We start from the raw sequence: 10,708 nt of genomic DNA, 5'->3' as shown, positions 1-10,708 counted from the left end.
GATTCGAGTGTTGAGTGCTAAACACGAGTGAACTACATTTACGAGTGAATACACGTGAGGGAGCGCTTGTGAGGTCCTTTTTTTTCTTTTCTTTTGTAGCATGAAAAATCCAGACGACAATACTGACATTTCTGATGCATGATTGAGAGAAGCACAACAACGAACCATTGAAAGACTAATTCAAGGAATAGAAGAGTTGACTGATCGAATTGGAAGATTGGAGATTCAAAATCAAGCTCGACAGAGGATTCCACTACCTACGCCCTCAACCGATACATATGAGGGCAACAATTCTGATCACCACGAGGATAATCCACATGAGGTTGGTCATGGCTTGATGCGAGGCAGAGACCATGTGATAAGCGCCTACAATGCCGAAATTTGCAAAGCTAGAGGTCCTTCTAGAATCCTTGCAAAACACTCACAGAGAAAGCTAACTTAACGGATTGATTCCAATTAAGAGCTGGTTAGAAGATGAATGACTCTTAGATCGAACTTGGAATCTATGATGGTCACTCTTAGATACCAAGATAATTCACTCCAGAATTAGCTTGATCAAAAATAATTCAGTGAATCAGTTTAAACATCAAACCTAAAGCAAGGTTTGAAAAAGAATAACACCAAAAGGGTATCAAGAAAACACAAAGGTTTTTTCTGTATTCAACAAAATCCCCCAAACATGGGTATTACATGCCTTTAAATAGGTCTAAAAGGTAACCCTAATATAATATAGTTCAACCACCAACCACAAATTACTAATAAATGCTATTAAATACAAATTGAAGCAAATAAGGCATTAATAAATTTCCTTAATTGGTAATTCAACTACCAAAGGCAAGTCTTCTAATTACTTTCCATAAATTTCCTTAGGTTGTAATTCAACTACCAAAGGCAAGTCTTCTAATTACTTTCCAATATCAGCCACTCCATTATCTTCTTGATTTGATATGCTAATGCTATAAAGATTTTTGGGCTCAAAAGTCTTTGTTTCAACCGGTACACTAGCTAGCTTTTGAAGATGCAATGTATAAGCCTCTTGAATCTTCTTAACCTTGCTTCTTGTAATCGGTCCTTCGGGTACATGCAAAGGGTCAGTAGTTGAATTCATATCATCCTCCCTTTCTTTAAAAGGATTTGCCCTCAAATCAAGGTCTTCATTCCCTCTGAGATCTAGCTTGTATGCATTGTCATTGATCCGCTCTAGTACTTGAAAAGGACCATCTCCTCTTGGTTGAAGTTTTGACTTTCTCTGACTTGGAAACCTTTCCTTTCGTAGATGGACCCAAACCCAATCACCTTGTTTAAAAATCAATTTCTTTCTTCCTTTGTTCTTGCGCGTGACTAGTTTTTTATTTTTGTTTTCAATTCTTTCTTTTATGTCTTTGTGAATAATTTTTTTTTTATGTATTCGGCTCTGGAAGAAGCTGCATCACTAGCAAACATATTAGGTGGCAAAGGCGATAAATCTAGAGGAGTTAAAGGATTAAATCCATACACAACCTCAAACCGTGAACACTGAGTGGTGCTATGTATTGCTCTATTGTATGCAAATTCCACAAAAGGTAGAGTCTCTTTCCAAGACTTAAGATTTTTAGAAATTACTGACCTAAGTAAGCCTCCTAATATTCTATTAACGACCTTAGTTTGTCCATCGGTTTGAGGGTGACATGTTGTAGAAAATAGAAGCTTAGTTCCCAACTTTCCCCACAAAACTTTCCAAAAATGGCGTAAAAATTTTACATCCCTGTCACTAACAATGGTTTTGGGAATACCATGCAATCTAACCACTTCCTTAAAGAATAGATTAGCTATATTGGTAGCATCATCTGTTTTGTTACATGAAATGAAATGTGTCATCTTACTAAACCTATCAATCACCACAAAAATGCTATCATGGTGTCTTCTAGTCTTTGGTAATCCTAGAACAAAATTCATGCTAATGTCAACCGGGGGCCCACCGGGACCCGTTAAAACTAAAACCGTCACAGCAGCGCTATGCAGGGCATAACGATCGTTGTCCTGCCATTTGGATGTACGCGTCCGTACCCTCGTGATGGGATAGGGGTATCCCCCCAAATGCATGATCACACAATATGCATGAGGTCCCACTAGTCCTACAGTCATCATTTAATGAACATAACCCCGTGTCACGTTTTCATGCTTACATGTCATTCTCATTCTCATTTCGTTACATATCATACATATTCCTAGCGGGGTTATGTATCATGCAATTTACCGTATTTCATGTCATACAATTCATTCAGTTACATTCCAATACTCATACAACAAGCCATAATCGTACAAGGGCCACACATCGTCACATGCATTCATATCACATCAACTAAGCAGCATAAATAACATACATTCACGTTCACATGATTTCGTACTTAAGCACAATAATCTAGCATACAATGGATCATATCATAACCAAGTCATAACGTAAACACTTCATAGTCATATCGTTCTCTAACTTACCATAGCCTTAACGTTCTTATACCTATCACAGACATATCATTACGTGATGTACATTAGTCATATCGTCACAAGAACATATCCTAACGCTATCGTTCTATCAATCTATCACAAACCTATCCCTTTCTACCCATAACCTAACCGTATTCTTTCATCAATCTCTCCTATCCATAGCACTCCGGTATGTAACCTAACCTTAACGTTTCATGAACGTATCTTACTCCTATCGTTACATTTCGTTTTGTGCATCCTTCTCGTACCCTATCTCAAACATATCATTGAGCACATCGTACCATAATTCTTATCATACAAACCACATATTATAACATAACATAACATATAGGAAGCATATCGGTCCACAGACAATTCACACATATCAATATATATAACACGTACAGAACCACAGGGCACGTGTCAACATCAAAATAACCATGCCGATAGTAAGGTCACTTACCTGGCTAGCTTAAGTCGTTGTCACAAATATATCTTTAATGAAAGTTCGATTCCGTCCTTTGAAATCCGAGTCAACCTATATGAGCACATGACATTAGTTTCAGGTTTGAACTCTACAACATTATTTCTCTAATTTACATTGGTCCATTGTTAAAAGTCTGAAATGTTATATATCTATAATTATATTTTGATTAAAAATCTTATTTTTCATGGTTACTGTTATATAAGAAAGTAGATACACCTGATTCAAGTTATTCTGGTCTTTACTCCTCTCTGTATACCCTTTGTATTTACCCTTCCCACTATATTTAGTTTGTGGTTTTTAATTCCCAAGTCTTTTTTTTATCTGTTGCCTTATAATTCTGTTCTCATGTATTCAAATTTCAAGTGGATCTCTGTTTCCAAATCTTTTCTTATCTTAGTGTTCCCTATTCAGAAGTTTTCTTGGTCATTCTATCTTTAATCTATTCATTTGGCTACAAATCTATTCATTTGGCTACTGATAAAAATTTAATCTAATATTACTTATCTGACGTGATTTGCTAGAATCGTATAAATGATTGACATTTAGTTTTTAACTCTAGACCATTGTAATAATCCAATGAAGATCTAACGGTTGTGATTTCTAAAAAAATAGGATAAAAGAAAATGAAGATTTAATATATACCTGATTGATCAGATCTATCTTCCGTAAATCTTCCCGAATCTCAACTGGGTAAAGGCCATTCTCATTTTTTTTTTTCCTCAAGTAAATCTTACGATTATTGTTTTTCTGTTTCTTTTTGCAGTAACTCTCACTTCCTGTGTAAGGATGGGTTGAGGAGAGATAATTGTGGGAAGGGATGAGAGGTTAGTGGAGAGAAGATGTAATAGCCCAAAAATAAATAAAAAAATAAACAAATAAAAATAATTATAAAAAATAGTTAAAATAATAAAATAATAAATAAATAAATAAAAATTAAAAGAAAAAAACATTCCGTAACCATCCCTCCTCCTTCCTTCAATCTCTCACCACTCCTTCCCTAAAAATAATTCGGACAACAAATCATGAATCTCTTCTCTCTAAAAACAACTGCAGATTTACCCATAATTCTTCATTTCTAAAAAAAAATAGAAAAAGAAAACAAAAGGTTTAAGCAGACTAGCTCGTCCGGAGGAGATATGTCATTTGAAGAGGTCAGTATGTTAAATCTTCCTTTTATTTTATTAAATAATATTAATTTGGTTACAATTATTTAGTTTTGAATCAGAGATTAAATGAAAAGAATTCTTTATGAGTTTAGGAAATCAAAACCAATTATATTTTAGATTTATTAAATTGTTGCAATGATTTAGATCTACTGAATTGTTGCAATGATTTAGGTTGTAATTTGATATGAATTATAGGAAAAGAATATAACCAAATGAATGATTAAATTAAAAGGTAAGAATATAATTGTTAACTAAATCAGAAACAAAACAAAGGAAATAAGAAAAAATGAGATAGAGATAGAAATACAGAACACTGTTAACTGAAAAGAAAAATAATAATAAAAATAAAAAGGAAAGATTGAGAAGTAGAAATAGATTAACAAAATTGAATAATACCTTCTTAAAAATAATTATAGAGGAAAGATTGAGAAAAGATTTGTTGAACAGGATTTAAAAGTAAAACAGGAAATATCAGAGTGCAGTGAGCTCCTTTAAATTTTGTCTAACACTAAATATCAGAATTTTACAATGGTCAATCTAAATTAGAGAAATAATTTTATAGAGTTCAAACTTGAAACTGATGTCATGAACTCATATAGGTTGACTCAGATTTCAAAGGACGGAATCGAACTTTCATTAAAGATATATTTGTGGCAACGACTTAAGCTAGCAAGGTAAGTGACCTTACTATTGGCATGGTTATATTTGATGTTGACACATGCCTGTGGTTCTGTACGTGTCATATATATTGATATGTGTGAATTGTCTGTGGATCGATATGCTTCCTATATGTTATGTTATGTTATAATATGTGGTTTGTATGATAATAATTATGGTACGATGTGCTCAAGGATATGTTTGAGATAGGGTACGAGAAGGATGCACAAAACGAAATGTAACGATAGGAGTAAGATACGTTCATGAAACGTTAAGGTTAGGTTACATACCGGAGTGCTATGGATAGGAGAGATTGATGAAAGAATACGGTTAGGTTATGGGTAGAAAGGGATAGGTTTGTGATAGATTGATAGAACGATGGTGTTAGGGTACGTTCTTGTGACGATATGACTAAGGTACGTCACGTAATGATATGTCTGTGATAGGTATAAGAACATTAAGGCTATGGTAAGTTAGAGAACGATATGAATATGAAGTGTTTACGTTATGACTTGGTTATGATATGATACATTGTATGCTAGATTATTGTGCTTCAGTACGAAATCATGTGAACGTGAATGTATGTTATTTATGCTGCTTAGTTGATGTGATATGAATGCATGTGACGATGTGTGGCCCTTGTACGATTATGGCTTGTTGTATGAGTATTGGAATGTAACTGAATGAATTGTATGACATGAAATACGGTAAATTGCATGATACATAACCCCGCTAGGAATATGTATGATATGTAACGAAATGAGAATGAGACTGACATGTAAGCATGAAAACGTGACACGGGGTATGTTCATTAAATGATGACTGTAGGACTAGTGGGACCTCATGCATATTGTGTGATCATGCATTTGGGGGGATACCCCTATCCCATCACGAGGGTACGGACGCGTACATCCAAATGGCAGGACAACGATCGTTATGCTCTGCATAGCGCTGCCGTGACGGTTTTAGTTTTAACGGGTCCCGGTGAGGCCCCCAGAGTATGCCCACTGGCTAGGGACAGTGGCCCAGCGGTGTGCAAACTAGCTGGTGAGCCCATACTCCCACGTATGGGCTGAGTGTAGATTATATGGTATACGTCCACGATTACCTATTAGGATTACACCGTAGGGAAAACGAAACAAAACGAAATGAATTGAAATGAAACGAAACAAAACAAAATATAGGTCTCATCATTTCATTGCATGTGATTGTTGCATTTAACCCCAATAGTGGGGTCACTTACTGAGTATTTCTTTAAATACTCAAGTCATGTGCTATACATTTTTCAGGTTAAGGCAAGGCATTCCTGTACGGTTGACGACGGCATCGCAACTCAAGATCATTGTAACGACCTGAGAAAGAAAGAAAAAAAATATATATATATAATAAAAAATAAAATAATTAAAAAAAATTAAAAACTCAATCGCCAAAAAACCCGCGAGTTTTCCGGCGACCGCCGAGTTTTGCGGAACCCACGCGAAACGACGGCCACAGCACACCCAGCCCTCAGCCCACGACACCGAGCATCTTCAGAACACCTGCAAAGGGAGAAAAGATAGAAAATTTCGAGAGAGAGAGAGAATTCGGACAAACGTCGGCGAGTGTCCAGTTTCTCCGACGAGCCCTCAAACCACCCTCAAACTGACACCAAACGACCTGTTACCACCATGAGAAGGATCCCTAACGAAAGCACAATAACTCAGGGTGCGTTTTGTGTTATTTCGTAAGCGCCGTCGTCGGTAACCGAGGTCGAAAAATTAGGTTTTCTTAATCGTTCTTAGATCTGTGGTTTCTAGGAGCTTTTAGGCCGCAAAACTCCCAGAAAAGAAAGAAGGACGACGAATAAAGAGGAAAAGGGAAGAAAGAGGACCGAAATTAGCAATGGAAACACCGTAGGAAGGAGAGAGAAAGCTCGTCGGAAAATCGGCCGAAGTCGGGTAAGGAAGATGAGATCCACGGATCCGGGTCAATCCGAACCCAAAACCTGAGAGAGCCAGCCCATTCCCCCCCTGGCCTCTGCCTTCGGCCCAGCCCAACTACAGCAGCCCAAACCTCAAATCAGCCCAGAAGCTACGGTTCAATTGAACCAACCCAGACTAGACCCACGGTCCAATTGAGCCGGCCTGCAAACCAAACACTTGCGGCCCAGCCCAGTAAGCCAAGGCCCAACGATTAGTCTTGGCCCAGTAGCCTTCCACTGCCCACGACTCGAACCGGACTGCAACCCACTCTTCGACCCGATACTACCGCTCGACGTGGCTCTCTCTATTGTCGCCACGTGTCACACAGCGGCGCAGACAGTCCCTCAGCTCGGCTCGTTGCAAACGGCTCGGGCTCCCTCCGGTGACGCTCCGGCGGCTCCTCCGACGGCTCCAGCGGCTGTTCGGCTCGGCTCACCTGTTTTCAGCCCAGTTTCCACTGTTTCGACCCTCCCGGATCTTTTTTCGGCCCCGATTAAGGTATCCGAGGCCGTTTTAGCGTCGTATTTCACATTTATTAAATTATAGGTAAATCAATTGTGAAATACTAACGGAAAGTGGTGAACGGTGTGATAGGAAACAAACCCGGCGACGTAGGAAGCAGCTCTCGCGGAACGGGAGCTTACGTTTATCTATTTAGGGAGTACTTCGGCCAAGGCCAACCAAGTAAGTGGCCTTACTATAGGATAGGCTAAATAAATTGTATGAGTTATGATGATGTGTGGATTATGATGCTCGATGATATGTGCAGTATATACATATTTTGTTGAGTGATGCTTGATATGTTTGACGCACGTTGTGGCCTTATGATGAGCATGATGATTGCATGTTTTTTCCTTAATATGATGATGTTTTCCATATTGAGCATGCTAGATGATGATGAGTGCCATTTTGTATCATGTCGTTAGATCGACATAGGACACAACCCTAAGAGCATGAAAATGATATTAATATAAATATCCTCGAGTATGTGTTACCTAGAGTAACAAAGAGATGAGATTAGAGGGTTGTGTCAGAAGAGACATTACGATGGACTTAGAGGGACCTCATGCATTTTGTATGTTCATAAGCATAGGGCTACTTCCCCTAGAGATGATGAGTGCAGACACGCACCTTATAATGAGCGCGAATGCGCACAGGTGCAAAAGCACACAGATGAGGGTGTTCATGAGGCGCATGACACTATGGGGTTCCACTGACCTCCGGACGTCACTACAGATTAGCTTGACTAGAGGGTCCAGGGGGTGTGCGAGCGCCCTGGGGACTCACACTCGCACGTGTGAGCCGTGTGTAGGGAAGTACTAGACATCCAATTTGTTCGAGACTGGAGGCCACCCCTAAGATGATTAGAGATAGGTCCCTATTCATGATTGCATGTGTTTGCATTAGCATGACCCCTATAGTGGGGTCACTTACTGAGTATTTCTTCGGTCGTGTGCCATATTGTTTTTCAGGTAAAGGCAAGGCTCCCCCCATGTACGGTTGACGGTGGCATCGTGATCAGAGACTGTGGCGCGTGCATAGGATAGTTGCATATTTAAAATTCCTAGTCTTGGTTAGGATAGGGCGTCTGCATTTCATTCATTTATATTAATTAATTTTTAATCGTTTTATTTTATCTTTTGAACTCCAGCATGATGTTTGAAACACGTAAGTCCGGCAGTGTTTTCCAATATTTAAATGTATTCTGAAGTTTTAAATTTTTCCGCTAATAAAGATGAGCATTCTTAGATTTTTATTCTACATTAGAGATGAGCATGATACGTTAGTGGCGACTCTAGGTATGTGGAAATTTAGGGTCGTTACAATCATGGCACATGCATAGGATAGTGGCATTTATTTTCTTAGACTTAGGATAGAATAGGATGTTTTAAACTTAAACGCTTATTTATTTTATTTCGAGTCTTTTGTTGTGTCGTTTTAAAGATGTTTTCGAAACACATAAGTCCATGGCTGTGTTTTAAGTTAAAAGTTATGTTTTATGAAATTTAAATGAAGTCTTCCGCATTTAATGTTTATTGTATGTATACAGTAGAAACCTTAAATTAAGTAGAAAATTTAGGGTCGTTACAAGTGAAAAGCTTAATGGAGCACAACTTAACTATCTGACTTATGACAAAGAGTTATATGCACTTGTGAGGGCTTTGCAAGTTTGGCAACATTATTTGTGGCCAAAAGAGTTTGTTATTCATACGGACCATGAAAGTTTGAAGTACCTCAAAAGCCAAACAAAGCTAAATAGGAGACATGCTGAATGGGTGGAATTCATTGAGACGTTTCCTTATGTAATCCATTACATAAAGGCGAAGGATAATGTGGTCACAGATGCATTATCAAGAACAGAATGAAGACCATGATTTGAGGACAAATCCTTTTAAAGAAAGGGAGGATGATATGAATTCAACTGCTGACCCTTTGCATGTACCCGAAGGACCGATTACAAGAAGCAAGGTTAAGAAGATTCAAGAGTCCTATACATTGCATCTTCAAAAGCTAGCTAGTGTACCAGTTGAAACAAAGACTTTTGAGCCTAAAAATCTTTATAGCATTAACATATCAAATCAAGAAGATAATGGAGTGGCTGATATTGGAAAGTAATTAGAAGACTTGCCTTTGGTAGTTGAATTACCAATTAAGGAAATTTATGGAAAGTAATTAGAAGACTTGCATTTGGTAGTTGAATTACCAATTAAGAAAATTTATTAATGCCTTATTTGCTTCAATTTGTATTTAATAGCATTTATTAGTAATTTGTGGTTGGTGGCTGAACTAATGTTAGGGTTAACTTTTAGACCTATTTAAATGCATGTAATACTCATGTTTGGGGGATTTTGTTGAATACATAAAAAAAAAAAACCTTTGTGTTTTCTTGATACTCTTTTGGTGTTATTTTTTTTCAAACCTTTCTTTAGGTTTATGTTTAAACCGATTCATTGAATTAGTTTTGATCAAGCTAATTCTTGAGTGAATTGTCTTGGTATCTAAGAGTGACCATCATAGATTCCAAGTTCGATCTAAGAGTCATTCATCTTCTAACCAGCTCTTGATTGGAATCAATCCGTTAAGTTAGCTTTCTCTGTGAGCGTTTTGCAAGGATTCTAGAAGGACCCCTAGCTTTGCAAATTCCAGCATCGTAAGTGTTTATCATTGGATGATATCATATTTGGTTCTATTAATCCTTCTTTATGTGAAGAATTTTCTAAATGTATGCAAAGTGAGTTTGAGATGAGTATGATGGGAGAACTTAGTTTCTTTCTTGGACTTCAAATAAAACAACTCAAGGATGGTATCTTCATCAATCAAGAGAAACACACTAAATATTTTCTCAAAAGGTTCAAGTTCAATAGAGGTAAGATTGCAAGAGCTTCCATGAGAACATCCACTAAGCTTGACAAGATGAAAAAGGTAAAAGTGTGGATATTAAAACTTATCGAGATATGATTGGATCTTTACTTTACTTCACCGCTAGTAGACCCGATATTATGTTTAGTGTATGTCTTTGTGCTAGATTTCAATCTTATCCTAAGGAATCTCATTTACATGCCGTTAAGAGAATTCTAGAAGGATTTGCTTGGAACTATTGATTTAGGATTGCGGTATCCTAGAATTGTTGAATGTAAATTGGTAGGATATTCTAATGCGGATTTTGTCGGAAGCTTACTTGATAGTAAAAGTACTAGTGGAACTTGTCAATTTCTTGGTAGTTCTTTAGTTTCTTAGTTTAGTAAAAAGCAAAATTCAGTTGCCTTATCTACTACCGAAGCGGAATATATTGCGGTTGCTAGTTATTGTGCTCAAATTCTTTGGATGAAACAAAATCTTTGTGATTTTGGATTAAAGTTTGATAGTGTGATAATACAAGTGCTATTAATTTAACCAAAAATCCTATTCATCATACAAGTGCTATTAATTTAACCAAAAATCCTATTCATCATTCTAGAACTAAACATATTGAC

Source organism: Cucurbita moschata, unplaced genomic scaffold (genome assembly GCF_002738365.1).
Source record: "Cucurbita moschata cultivar Rifu unplaced genomic scaffold, Cmos_1.0 Cmo_Scf00006, whole genome shotgun sequence".
Classification (NCBI taxonomy): Eukaryota; Viridiplantae; Streptophyta; class Magnoliopsida; order Cucurbitales; family Cucurbitaceae; genus Cucurbita; species Cucurbita moschata.
This window is presented reverse-complemented; position numbering follows the sequence as displayed.